The sequence below is a fragment of the Taudactylus pleione genome, unplaced genomic scaffold (genome assembly GCF_031769625.1).
Source record: "Taudactylus pleione unplaced genomic scaffold, aTauple2 ptg000199l, whole genome shotgun sequence".
Lineage (NCBI taxonomy): Eukaryota > Metazoa > Chordata > Amphibia > Anura > Myobatrachidae > Taudactylus > Taudactylus pleione.
The window spans coordinates 11,683,845-11,699,265 of record NW_028284601.1 but is presented as its reverse complement, the minus strand read 5'-3'; the positions used below and the strand labels follow the sequence as shown (position 1 = coordinate 11,699,265).

The 15,421-nt window shown below is 40.3% G+C and overlaps 1 protein-coding gene across 1 annotated transcript in view; it reads left to right on the top strand.

Moving 5' to 3' along the window:
- The window catches only part of LOC148518799 (cytochrome P450 2G1-like), a 75,553-nt gene that overhangs the window by 4,546 nt on the left and 55,586 nt on the right, over positions 1 to 15,421 (top strand). The window lies entirely within an intron of this gene.

Below are 15,421 nucleotides of genomic sequence, written 5' to 3'. Positions count from 1 at the left end.
GAGGAGGTCATGGTATTGGAGATAATAGCCAAAATTGTGTAGGGGGGTAGGGGGATAAAGGGGTGCAGTGAGTCAAGGTGAAAGTAACACCCACAGTGCAGGAAGTTTTATACTTGGAGCCAGGTAATTCAAGAATTATGGTTGGAGTGGAGAGTTGCCAGATACTAAATGGGATTGTAGATTGGAAGCATGTGAGTACAAGATTTTTAATGTCAAGTAATAATTATTTCAATGCTTTTGAACATATTAAAAGTTGTTCAAGAAGGAATTTTCCATTTCTATCTGTTATGAGGGGTGTAGTAGGTACTACTGCCGGCCGCATGGCCGGCGGTTCAAATCCTGACAGCGGCAGCCCGTCAGGGGTGAAAATCCTGATCGTCAAAAGGTAAGTATTCACTAACCTAATTATACACCCTAGCCCTCCCTTAGGGTTGCTTCACCCTAACCTCCCCCCAAGTGCCTAACCCTAACCCCCCCAAGTGCCCAAACCTAGTGTATGTATGTGTGTATGTATGTATGGGTGATATATATATATATATATATATATATGTGTACCAATAGAAAAGACAGGCACTCTGAGCCTTTTCCTGTTGAACTGCAAGCTAAGGGGTTGCTTGGCAACGCAGGCAGTCTGGACCCAGAAGTGTGTCTCTCATTGACGTCTGCTGCACGCGGCTGGATATGACTTGCGGCAAGTTTACATTGCATTTTTTCTGTATTAAAGTGTGTCCAGACGAAGGGGCTGGTGCCTCCAAACTTTGAAGTTAATAATACACGTATTTTTTGGATCATGTATCATGCATCTGAGTGCCTGTCTTTTCTATTGGAGTTGTGTATGCTACCCTGACATGGACACCGAGGCCAGGTGTGATTAGTGCACCTTTCTTGAGGTTAACAGTTGTCTATACAGTTAGTCTGGTCACAGAACTGTTTGGTCCTTTTGGTTATTTTCAGTCAATGCGTCGACCTACAATTTTCCTGAAAGATTAAAATCCATCCAGACACATAATAATAATAAGATGGGATAACCAGATGAACACATCTGGCACATTGTAAGACAAAAAAACCCTTTATATTTAATTTGGCTGTTGAACATAAGTTTGGAAGAACCAGATTTTCATAATTTGGTCTTGTAAATATGTTGCTAAATTGGAAATGCAGACAGATACAAGAATATTAATGCTACATACAGTAGTGCGAGATGAATACGAAGACACTCCAACTTGACCTTCTTTCACACATTACAAAATTATCTGCTACCAAACTTCCCATTTTATTAACTATTGCAGATCCCTGTGTGGAATAAAATAATTGATTATCCGTATGTTTGTTTTATTTATCAAACATTTAATTTACACAATTAACTGAAAAAGTTATTAGGTTGGAGGTTCATGGGCAAGCATTTTGTACCGGATGGAAGGGGTAATGATGGTGGGGGGGCGTGGTATAACAATTCAAAATTCTGAATGTGGACATGGATGTTATGTCGACATGTGAAATATCGTCCTTCACAATGTTGATATTGGCATTTTGGCTACAGTGCTAGAAAATCAACATTGAATGTCCACAGTCAGCTTAGCATTTATGCCCATTTTTAGAGGTAGAGATGTTGCCCATAGCAACCAATCAGATTCTACTTAACATGTAACTAGCACCTTCTAGAAGATAATAGCTAGAATCTGATTGGTTGCTATGGGCAACATCTCCACTTCTAGAAACTCTCACTTTAGTAAATGTACCCCAGAATGTCAACATTCTGTATGTTGAGATTTACAATAAATGCAGTACAGTCATGTAGAATAAATATTAAAAATATCATTCTGCTCCTGACAAAGGTGCCTTTGAGCATGGAAATGCATTTAGCTATACTTTAATTCATCTATTATACATTCACTATCCCTGCTGGGTTCTGTTCTCTACATTTTACTGGCTGCCACCCACTGGTGTTCCTGGCTTTTCACAGGAACAGCTGAGTTTGATTTAGCCACCATGCAGCAATGGAGAACTTCTAAAACACTGCCTAAACTCCAGTGCCGCCTATCACTTCCAGGTGAACAGCGGCAGCATCATTACATTCAGGTACTCTAGTTGCCAGAAACTATATAACAGCTGAGAGGACAACATCAATACTACCTGCAGCATTTAATTTTACAGCTGTATCGGAATACCCGCTCCAGGTATTACATATCATAACCATTCTTCAGAACAGGACATTAGTTTGAATTTAGCCTATTCAATATGCATCTTACTTAACCATTTCCATGATTATAATATATCTAAGAGTGTGGAATTTACACAGAGTACAACCTGGACATTTCATCTTGTGAGGATAGTAACTATTGCAATCATTTGTCACACTTTATCTTCTGCAGCAGAAAAGAATGGGGGGAGAGAGGTGCACACTATAAGCACTAAGAATTCTAATGATTGAAACATTTATAATAAACAGCAACAATTAACAAGGTTTCTTAGTACATGTTTGGCCACCTGCCATGTCACGGCAAATCTTATAAAGGTGGGTCCCTAACATCTAATACTAACACACTAAGGGGTCTATTTACTAAGCACTGTTAGGAGACAGAGTGAAAAGTGATAAGAAAGTGATAAGGTGCCAGCCAAACAGCTCCCAACTGTAATTTTTCAAACACAGCCTGTGAGATGACAGTTGGGAGCTGATTGGCTGGAACCTTATCACTTTCTTATCACTATTCACTCTGTCTCCTAACACTGCTTAGTAAATAGACCCCTAATTCATTTATCTAGGACTTACCTTTCATAGGGTCCATTAGATGTGTATATTGCAATGCAAGACAATAAATCACCTGGGGCAGGTAGGAGGAGTACCAGTCCAAGAGAAGGTGTTTTGCCTTAAAAATGTATCCAAAAATACACACACAGGAAAAAGGAGGGTCTGGGCTGCACATCCTAATATTAAACATGATAATAGTTGTGTCAGGAACCAGGCTCTTGGATCACAGTGGAGGGTCCGGACAGTCACACTCTGGCTAACCAAGTCCTGGTTTACTGCTCTATGTGTCCGCCCTTCCCACAGTTGAAAGTGCCATCCACTGCACAGAACTTTCTAGCACTGATAGGAAGGTATCGCTCAGCCCAATTGCTACCCGCTGGCCACTCTCCATTCACCTGATGTTTTCTTCATGGCATGACACTTTTTCATTCTGTCCATACTGGCTTCTCCGGACCATGGGCACAGCCATCTTGGCTTGGTAAGATGATTCTGCATTGGCCAATCCTTCTTTGCTCTCAGGTACCAGCAGCAGACACTGGGTACATAAACCCTTCCTGGAGTCTCAGTCAGTGTCTGTGCAACATCTACTATAGTTCAGTTTTTTGGCTCCTGTTGGATCTATGTTTGTCCTAACCTGGAGAACTGTTGCTATCGTGTTACACTGAGCTTGGCTCTCTACTCTCAAGCAAGCTCCTAAGCCAATGCTACTGACCACAGCTCAGCAGACTACTCAAGTACTTTTGTTACTATTTCACTGAGTCCTACTCAATAGTTTGTTCTAAGTCTTCAGTCATTACCAAGCCTCTAGTACTCCTTTCCTCATCCTTCCGGATACAGCTCTTAGTTTTGCTTACGCTCCTGTGTATGAGGTTCAGACTTCCTATTACTAAAAATCTTCTATCATATTGTGGTCAAACAAAGTTCCCTGCTCTACTTTTATCATCATGTTCCTAGTTCCTGCATTACTACAGTCTGCCTTTGTCTACTTATCCTGTGTTCTGATTACCTAAGCCTGGTGCCATCCTATGAGGAAGACATATCTTAGACCTACTCAGTTCCTGCTGCCAATATCCCTGCCAGCAGAGCCTGTTCCATCACAGCAGGTCAATTTCCCTAGAGTCGTGACAGGGTGCTACCATGCTGAGACCTGTAGTTCTATAGAAGAAAAGAAGGGGCGAGAGAAGCAGGTGCACACTATAAGCACTAAGAATTCTAGTGATCAAAAAATCTATAATAATGCAAGGACTCATACCAATTAAAATCACCTGGGGCAGGTAGGAGGAGTGCTAGTCCCAGTTTATTATACACTGTTTTTGATCATTAGAATTCTTAGTGCTTATAGTGCGCACCTTCTTCTCTCCCCCTTCTTTTCTGCTGTAGAATTACAGGTCTCAGCATGGTAGCACCTATTATCATGTTGAATATTAGGATGTGCAGCCCAGCCCATACACTTTATCTTCTCCCAGCTTACCATCAGGAAAGTGGATCAGTTATATATGGATAAAGATTTTTGTTTTTTCTTTACTTAAATCATGCAATATAGAATATCATCACTATACAGATATTTTTATAATTTTTATGTATATGTGAAATATTTAATGTTTGTCATTTTGATTATGCAAATGTCTTTTTAATAAGTACAATTTATTCATACTTTTATTTATTTTTTTGGTGTATGATTTGAAAGTACAGCCACTTTTATACTGTTTAGAAGAAATATACACATTCATCTTTGTGGCAGCTGCGACCAGTCTTATGTAGATTTCCACTGAGAACACCACAGTCTGCACTATTGTTTTATTTGTGTATGTTATCAACACAATGTGTAAACAGTTGCAGAAATATAATAGGAGGGGAATTTATCAAACTTTGATGAGAGATAAAATTGTGAGTGAGACCGCACCAACCAATCAGCTTCTTACATTTTACAGGTTGTGTTTGAAAAAAAATAACAGTAAGTTAGAAGCCAATTGATTAGTAGTCTATCTCTCACAATTGTATCTATTTCCAAGCTTTGATAAATACCCCACATAATCTGGTATGTACAAGAATTAAGCCCAGCCTTATTCTATATTGGTAGACTTATTACACCACTGTCATTAGGCAGATTTCTAAGCAGAGAGGGGTTAATGTTTCATTACATTTTTATCTGAGTTCAGCAAGGTCAGCTGCTGAATCACTGGTGGAGATTGCCAGAGAGATTTTTACTCAGCAGAAGCCATGACCTGAGAAAACCCTGACAGCTGGCTCATGAACAGGCAAAAGAAATGTCAAACTTCTAAAGACAGGCAGCCTAAATAAGAGAAAACTTTGGGCTCCCGGTACAGCAACTTTCCAGGGCCCCTGGAAAGAATATAGTAATATACTATATATATATATATATATATATATATATATATACACAGTGGTGGCCAAAATTGCGGACACTTTTTGAAATTTGAATGTTTTTCAACTTCGAATGCTTATAAAAACTGTTACACTTCATACAGTGCAATGATTCATATATCAAATGAAAGGAAATTTTATGCTGAATTCAACACAATAGACAGAGGTCAAATATTTACAGTACAAGGGAAGTTATGCAGTGAAAACAACACTTAGGGTGAAAATCCCTGTGTACTTATGATGTTACTCTCCTATTAGTATTTCGTTGGGTATCCTTTATTTTTCAAGACAGCAGCACAGCGACGTGGCATTGAGCCAACCAATGTTTGGAGCTCTTCTTACTTTATTATGTGGTGCCCTGAGAAAATTATAGCCTCAATTAATTGTATTTTATTGGATGGATGCCTCAGATGTACCAGTTTTTTCAAACGGAACCACAAATGTTATAAGGGGTTCAGGTCTGGTCTGTTTCCTGGCCATCCCAGCACCTGTATGTCATTCTCCGTGAACCACTCTTGGCATATCCATGCAGTGTGGCAGGGAACTGAATCCTGATGGGAAAAAATGGGGCATTATCTGGACAAAGATCCCTGATAGAAGGTAGAAGCTTTGGTTGTAGGATGGTATCAATGTACTTTCTGCTGTTCAGTGTGCTATATATGACATAAAGGCGGCCTACAGCATCTGCTGTCATACATGCCCAGATCATAACACTTGTAGGATTCTTTGTTGTCACTAGAATGCAATCTGGATGTACCTCTTCTCCGATGTGACGTCTCACATATTTTCCCCCATCACAACCAAATATCAATATCTTAGTTTCGCCACTCCATATCACTTGTTTCCACTGACCTTCTGTCCATGCAATGTATTCTTTTGCCCACTGTATTCATTTCTGCCACTGCTTTAAGTCAGCAATGGCTTTTTATGGGGAATCCTACCTTTTAGGCCAACCTCCGGTAGTCTTCTCCATACCCATCTTGCACTGACAAAAACACCAGGTGCACTCAGTTCACTGCTAATTGCCGTAGATGACATCCATCTGTCCCTGACACAAATTAATTTTATTCTCGTATCATCAACAGCTGTTGTGCACTTTTTCAGGCCTTTTCCTTCTTTGTTTTGTATAGATTGTTTTTCCTGATAGCGTAAACAAAACTTTCGTACTCCTGATGTTATCACATTCCCACCAACTTCTCCCGCAATTGCTGCATACGAAAGACCATTTCACGTAAAACCACAATCCTGGATCCTCTTCCTTGGTGACCAGTCACCACTTTGCCTGGACGACATTGTTGTATTTATTTTTTACACTGTCAATAGCACTAAACAATACACACAAACATCCAACCATAATTGCACTTCAGTAACCAACTTTATTCTGCAAAATGAAACATCCAAACTGACCTTTTCCACCTCTGAACATGACCTTGCACCTGCTCATAAATGATAGCTGATTGGTCCTCAGAATGACGATTCCAATTGGCTAGTAGTAGCTGTCACTACAATCCGCTTCATGAATCTCACGCATCTGTGCTTCTTTGTCTGACTGAAAGTAGCATAACTTTCCTTATCTAGCAAGTATTTGACCTCTGTTTATTGTGTTGAATTCAGCATTAAATTTCCTTTCATTTGATATATTAATCATTGCACTGTGTGAAGTGAAACCATTTTCAAAAGCGTTCAAATTTGAAAAACATTCACATTCCTCGTGTGTCCGAAATTTTGGCCACCAGTGTATATATACATATATATATATATATATATACATATACATATATATATTTATATATATATATATATATATATATATCACATTCTAAATACTGGAAGACTGAAGCAAATCTTGTGCAGCCTGCAGCGGCAGTGGAAATTTGGAACTCTGGGTTTTCTCGGATGCACAGGTCCAGCTTGAAATCCTCACTGGATGACAGTTTAAAACCCTCATCCACCTGGTGCTCTGAGCATTGATGCCAAATAGTGGCCAGTGAGTAGGCCGGAGTCTCATTAGTTCCAGGGACTTTTATGAACTAACCGTGCTAAGGAGCATAGCAGACTGTGGTTGTGCTCTACCGCAGCAGACTAAACACTAGCACTTTGGTGCTGGGTCATTTACTTACACCTGCATGTCTAATTACTGTGCCTATTACTGTGCCTGTATATACAGTATATATATATATATATATATACATAATAAATGTGATGCGAGCGGCACTCTCAGTGAAAAAGTTAAATCAATTAGATGGTCCCAGTCCTCTGTAGCAGTTCGGCGTTTCAAATTTGATACAAATTTTTCATCAGGAACAACATACATGAAACAAATCTTACCTTAAATACCAGTGCTAAACTCTCCACCATGACTAATCACTGCTTCCTCGTGTCTGGACTGCAATGCTGATGTCATGCCCTGCACTGTGTCTCAGCGGGTCTGATGGCAGATGTCAGATCCAAGGTTGTAAGGCAACCCTGGCCCTAAGCAGATAACTGTGAAAGAAAATAATACAAAACACAATGAAACACCCGGTCCTGTTAAAACATCAAGGGCAATACAAGATAATATCAGCTACAGGTGATACAAAAAAATACTCTAAGTATGAGCCTACAAACCACAAAAGAATATTATATCCAATTAGGACATCCACAAATAAGGCATATGTATACTAGCATAATGAGCACAAGTAACGGAGCAATCTCATGAAACAATACAAGTTCAAATGTGTTCCACAGAAAGCTAGTTACAAATCCATATATACTGTAGCCATAAAGACTTTTAATTAAAACAATTTCATGATAGACTTTCATTCAGATCAAAAGGTCTGACGGTGTTCAAGTCATTTATCTAGCAAGCTTCTCTTTGTAATCACTTTCTGGCACAATCACTTCCTTTTAGATCAGGAAGAATATGGTCAATCATCTTGTATTTCAGGGATGACAGGTTATGTCCACATTCTCTAAAATGCCTTGCCACAGGCGGTTGGGTATTATACCTTCTAATGCCATACGTATGGCACGCCTATGAAGTGCCATTCTTTCCTTGAATTGTCTGATAGGTTTGCCTATATAGTACAAGCCACATAACCATTTGATGTAATATATGACAAATTTGACTGCTGCATGTGAGTCTATGTTTAATCCGCACCTTTTTCAAGTATGTGGATGAAGAAAACTGTCACCCGTCACCAAATAGGTACAGGTGGTAAAGCCTAAACATTTAAAATAACCATTTTTTTTACTTAAAAGTGTGTAGGTTTTTCTTTACCCATTTTAGTCACATCCGTGAGAACAACCATGTCACGCATATTACGACCCCATTTATAACAAGGCAACAATTTAGAATTCCTTAATAGCGATAGAGATTCTTCCATATTGGTTATGGGCCAAAAATGCTTTGCTGTTCTTTTTAGGTTGGCACTCAATGTGGAGTACTCATTCATCCAAATCATGGTATTATCTAAACTCTTCTGCGGCATGTTTTTTTAACATGCTTTCCCTTGTAATCGTCATAGCTTTATCCCTTGCTTGTTTTAATGACTCTCTTGGGTACCCCCTTGTCAAAAATGTATTATAAATAGTGTACATTTGTTTCTTTTCATTATCCAAGTCAGAATAAATGCGGTAGACTCTGGGAAATTGCGAGTAAGGCAAGCCTTTTTTCAGGGAACCAGGATGTTGGCATCTGTTGGTTTTTGATACACTGAAGTCTTGAGTTTGCCTCTGTCCGATGTAATTAACACATCCAGAAAATGTATTTCTTTTTGATTTATTTCATAAGTGAATTTAATATTTGCATCACTCCAATTCACATCTGCCATCATCTCTTGAAATTCCTCCTTGGTACCACTCCACAATATAAACACATCGTTTATATAGAGGGTATAAAAAATTATTTTAGGTCCGCTCCCTTCTGGTAGTGTGGTGTGGCCCTGACCTCTCGCCCTACACGCACATATGGAGGGGAGACTCAGCAAAGGACACCCATACCTGGAGAGAGGACCCTTTAGATGACTGTGGTCCCCTGTGAGAGGAACCTCACGTGACCTGGTGGCCTGTTTCTTATCAGCAGGCATGGTGACCTGATACACAGTGGGTGACCCTGCTTCAAGCATCACAAATTTAACCCTGTACTGGCCAAGATACAGCAATCCACACTTGGTCCCACTCCACACTGTTTGTATACCTGGTCATTTCAGTATCACTCTCCCAAGAACTTATGGTCCTATGTACAGAAATGATTACTAATTAGCCTTTTGTTCCTATCCACAGTTATTGAATTATAAGGCTTATATTTCCATCTCGGTGGATCTGGCTCCCCTGCTGATGAAGAGGAAGAACTTCACTATGTAAACTGCTAACTCTCAGCATCTGCTCCATGCTTGCTATGTAACCATATCCTCAGGGGAATGAGACCCTTACCATCCACTCATTCATGATGATATACTAACGTGCAATATCCATCTCCGTCTCTTCCTAATGGGAAAACCAAAAAAAGATACACAGAAAAAGGATCCCAGGACACCACGCCCTAAACCATCTCAAACAAATCTCCGCTCATATCTTTCTATTTCCCAATCTGCCGACTCTTCTACATGGGCTTTGGATTCGACCACATCAACTCCGACTAATATGGCTCAATCCCCCTCACACAGTGACTTTCAAGTTCAGGTGTCACAACTACGGGGCAAAATTACAGAAGTCCTGACCCATGTCAGGTCGCTTCCCTCCAAACAGGACATTCAGGCTCTAGAGTCAAGAATTCAGGACTCATGCCAATCCCAGATTTCCATAGTACATGAAGACGTCAAACAGCTTGGATCCCGAGTAGTGACCCTCGAAGAGGAAAAGGATGCAGTACATGACCAACTGTCCCAAATTCACACCTTGGTCTCCCAGCAGTCCTCTTCCATGCAACTCAATGACCTTGATAACAGAGGGTGCAGAAACAATATATGGGTCAGAGGTGTCCCACCCTCTGGCCTGATCAATGCCTTGAACAAAATTTTTGGAGAGTTACTCGAGCAGGACCCCAATGAATCCATCAAATTTGACCGGTCACCTAGAGCATTATGCTCTAGATGCCTGGCATCTGAATACCCGAGAGATGTTATGTGTAGACTCCATTATTTTAAACAAAAGAGGATATACTTCACAAAGTCAGTATACTGGAAGGAGTGGAATTTAATGGAACAAATCTGCAGATATCTCCAGACCTTTCCTGGCGTACCCTTCAACAACGTTGATTAGTGAAGCTTTAATAGAATCCCTCCGCAAACATGATCTCAAATACAGATGGGGTTTTCCTTTTTCTATCCAAGTATCTCATGCTGGCAAGCTTGTATCTCTCCAAACACCTTTACATTTTCCAGACTTCTGTTCATCTTTTGGCCTACATCCTGTTGCTCTTTCGGATTGGCAAGCCTTTCTGTCACCATCTCCGACCACTCAAGGTCGGCCTAAGAGAGATCAATGGTATACAATACAGAAGCAACAGAAGAAACCAAAAAGAAATGAATCTACTACTGACACAGATCCCACCTGAAGCCAGATAATCATATCATTCAGCTCTACCTGTTCATTATTGTATTTCTAATTTTGAAATCAATTTTATATGTATACAAATATCATAGTTGAGGTCTGTTTATGTCTGAGACCGTATTTACATGGTTATCTTTTGAGGTGTTCTCTTCTATCCGTGTATTCGAGTTTCACTGTTTGGAATTGGTTTTCCTTCCTTATATTTTCCTTTTTTCTGGAAAATGTTATGTTATGGATGTCTCTATTTTCATATAATGTTTTCTTTCATTGTATATTTTTCCCTCTTGTTCATTTAGGATGTTAGGGTTACTACACCCCTGTGTGCCCCCTCCTGCTAATTTTTTTCCCGTGACATGGGAGCCCTGGTGGTTCTCTTTTTGTCCGGTGCTAAATCTTACCACATTATTGTTTATGATGTGATTGATTTATATTCTTGCTATTACATTTCCCCCTTTTGTCATGTTTCCCCCTTTTTTCTCTCTCTTTTTTTCTTTTCTTTCATTCTTCTTTTTTTACTTTTTCTTTTTTGCTGCTATTAGTGTTTCTGCTGTTTCAATTTAACTGCCTTCTGATGCACAATCTAGGTTCTAGTTCTCCTCTCTCATGGCTGCTCCATTTCGTATAGTATCTATTAATGCGAGAGGATTGAATGTCCCCGAGAAACGAGCCCAAGCCCTTCGATCCTTTCATTCTGAAGGTACGGATGTGGTTCTTGTACAGGAAACCCAAACCCACTTCCGCCACTCTTCTACTCCTATGAAGCTCAGTAATCACTGGTATCCTACTGCATTTTATTGAAATTTTTCCTTGTCTAAATCTAAAGGTGTCGCCATTTTGTTTGCTAGACAATTGCCAATTGTGAATCCGGAAGTACACTGCCTGGAGGAGAGGAGGAGTTTATTGTTCAAATATTCCATCTTCAACCATCTTTTTACCTTTTTCAACATTTACGCCCCTAACCATGATCAACCTTTCTTCCTCGAGAGGGTTCTTGACAGTTTGGACCAGCTTCAGCAGGGAACTCTGATAGTTGGGGGCGATTTCAACTGGGCCCTTGACCCCTCTCAAGATACTTCAACTGGTTCCTTCTGCGTCCCATATCGATCGCTGAGAAAGGTAAGGTGCCTGTTGCATGCCCGCCAGCTGTCCAATATCTGGAGATTGTATCACCCCTCTGACAGGGACTACTCCCACTATTCCAGCTGTCACCATTCCTACTCTAGAATTGACTATATACTTATTGGCCATTGCCACCTCCATCTGGTCCAGGCTGCCTCGATTGGTGTAACTATATGGTCAGATCATGCCCCTATGAGTGTTGATCTTTCTCTCACTTCCTCTAGCCCTATCTTTAGATCATGGTGTTTTAATGAATCATTGTTGACAGATGATTATTGTAGAGCACAGCTTTTAGAAGCACTAGATGTTTATATTGACTGTAATGATAAGCCTGATACCTCTAATATTACCATATGGGAGGCGCATAAATCTGTTCTGAGGGGAAAATGCATCCAATTAGGCTCTTTTCTAAAGAAACAATGTCTCAGCTAAATAGACTCCCTTTTGCAAAAAATTCTTAATTTGGAATCTGTTCATAAATCCTCCCTGTCCCCTGATGTTTTTACAGAACTAACTCAAACTCACTCTGCCCTAAATAAACGTTTACTAGAAAAAGTTAGATACTCCTTCAGGAAGTTTAGGAGCCGCTATTTCCACTGGGGTAATAAACCTGGGAAAATGTTGGCACATGCTCTCAGAACCCAAATAATGCATTTGTTTGTCTCCTCTGTCAAGGACGTAGGAGGTCAGACCCTCCGTGATACCAACACAATTACGGAAGCCTTCTGCTTGTACTACTCTTCACTTTATAACTTACCAGCCTCCGCAGCCTTCACCGATGCCAACGGGAAACACCGAGCTATCGAAACTTATCTTTCTAAAGACAGTTTTCCTAAACTCGACATCCTGGTCAGAGATGACAGTGTAGAGACACACTTCACTTTACTGGAACTAGAGGAAGTTATCAAAACCTCCCCTTCTGGTAAGAGCCCTGGCCCTGATGGCTTTACTATTAATTACTATAAAGCCTTCCGGGGCAAACTAGCCCCCCTGCTTCTAAAAGCATTTAAAAATATTTCAGATGATTTGCCTTTTTCTAAACAATCTATGAAGCCCATATCACAGTAATTCCTAAAGATGGAAAGGACCCCTCCCTCTGCCCCAGCTATCGACCAATTTCCCTTCTTAATGTTGACTTCAAACTATTTGTGAAGCTTCTCAAAAATAGATTCAAATATTCCCTACCTTCTCTCATTCATAGCAAACAGGTGGGGTTTGTCTCAGGTCGCGAGGTCAGAGATAACACCTCCAAACTTATAGCGCTTATCCACCATGTCATCCTTCGATGGATACCCCATCTATTCTGTTGTCTACCGACGCTGAGGTGTTCGATCATGTTGATTGGGACTTTATGTCAGGGGTTTTGAGGCAAATGGAATTAGGTCCTGTTTGCCTGCAACGTATCCTTGCCTTATATAGGTCTCCATCTGCGAGAATCAGAATTAACGGTTCCCTCTTAAACTCATTCCCCATAGCAAATGAAACCAGACAGTGATTCCCTTTGTCTCCCCTGATTTTTGTACTATGTATGGAGGCCCTGGCATGATCCATACGCTCAAATTTAGATATATCGGGTTTCAGGGTGGGCAGGGAGGAATATAAATTTGCTCTATTTGCTGATGATTTATTGGCCACAATTACGAACCCTATAGTTTCACTTCCAAATTTATTAGAGGAGTTTAAGATCTTTGGGGACCTTTCTAACTTTAAAATTAACTACTCGAAATCTGTTGCTTTAAACATTACTGCCCCTTCCCAGATGGTAGCTGGTCTCAAATCATCATTCCCCTTTGCCTGGCATACAACCCACTTAAAATATCTTGGTGTTACCCTAACTAGAAACCTTACACATCTTTTTGAATCTAATTTTGTCCCCCTACTAGCCAAACTCCATTCGGATTTGCAGATATGGAAAACCAAACCTTTTTTGGGGTTTGGAAGACTAGGTGTGCTAAAGATGAACTTCTTACCTAGGATTCTATACCTCCTACAAACTCTCCCGATCAAACTATCACCTAAGTGGATACTAGACGTCCAAACTGTAATTAGAGATTTCATCTGGAAGGGAAGTAGACCCCGTTTGAAATGAGATCTTATGTTCCATCACAAGGATAGAGGTGGCATCTGCCTTCCAAATATTAATAGATACCATCAAGCATGCCTCCTACACCACATTTTAGAATGGACTAGATCTGACTCCCTTAAACAATGGATAAGTATAGAACAACAAGTACTTGAGATCCCCCTGTCAATAGCTCCATGGCTTCCTGTCCTCCTTACTAATATACACCCCACTATTTGTCCTATGCTCTCCTGTTGGAGGAACATGAGAAGATCCCCATTGCTATTTGCTCCTAATTCCCCTCTAACATCATTCCTCTATAATGATAGTTTCCCCCCGGGGATAGATCATATTGCCTTCCATTCTTGGTTGAGAGCAGGCCTTTTTAGGGTAGGACAGTTGTTTTGTAATGGTAGCGTACTATCTTTTGCAGAGGTATGTGATTGATGGAAGCTGCAGGTAAATGAATACTGGCACTATTTTCAGGTCCGTAACTTCTTACAGTCCATGGGAACACCCCAGACTCCGAATAGGGTTTATACTCCTTTTGAGCGGCTATGCGCAAGCCCAACTCATTTCCTTTCTCGACAGCTCTCTCTCCTCAGATTCTGGCATATCCCTCCCCAGCTTTACTGAACAATGGAATCTTGAACTTGGTTCCAGTCTAGATGAAACTCAATGGAGAAAAATATTTGTATCAGCACACGCTAGCTCCAAGAGTACCTCTGTTGTGGAGACTCAGTACAAGCTCATCTCGAGATGGTACAAGTGCCCAGATACTCTCTCTAAAATGGGGATTGGGGTGCCCAATATATGTTGGCACTCCTCGAATGCCCGGGTAACCCTTTTCATATCTGGTGGCATTGCCCACTTCTCCGGCCCTTTTAGTCAGAAGTGATTTGCCTCTCAGACATAATCCTTGGTGAACCAGTTTCCACAGTTTTGGTTATTCCAGCTGTCATTTGGGACCCCCTCGAGGTACAAAAAGTCTTTATTATGTCACTTGAATAATGCGGCAAAGACTGTTATCCCGGTGAGGTGGTGCTCCTCCTCTCCTCCCATGGTTGCTGATTGGTTCATGAGAATAGATTTATATATGGAAATGGATGATTTGGTGACCTCCACTGATGGCAATTACGAACCCTTTAGGGTTACCTGATCTCGCTGGATGGACTTTAAGGACTCTGTGTCCTATAGAGCCATTCTCTGTAGCCAACCTACACCTGTGTAAGTTTTATCTATCTCCTACCTAGGCCATATGTGACCTAGGGGAGCCAATATACACCTTAAAAGTTGTAGTAGCCTCATTTTGATCTACACTCCAACCATGCAGCAACTTTCTTTTTTCTCTTCTCTTCTATATTCCTCCTTTTTCTTTCTTTCTTTGTATTTTTTTCTCTTTGTATTTTATATTTTCCCCTCCCCTTTTTACATAATTGTCTTGTCTTTCCCCTAAAATGTTATAGTTTCTAACAAATATTTTGCTGTGTAATATTTTTATTTTGATTAGAAAGGATTTCTTTATTGTTATCAGGAAATTTTGAATTTTTTGGATCTGATCGAAACCTTATTTT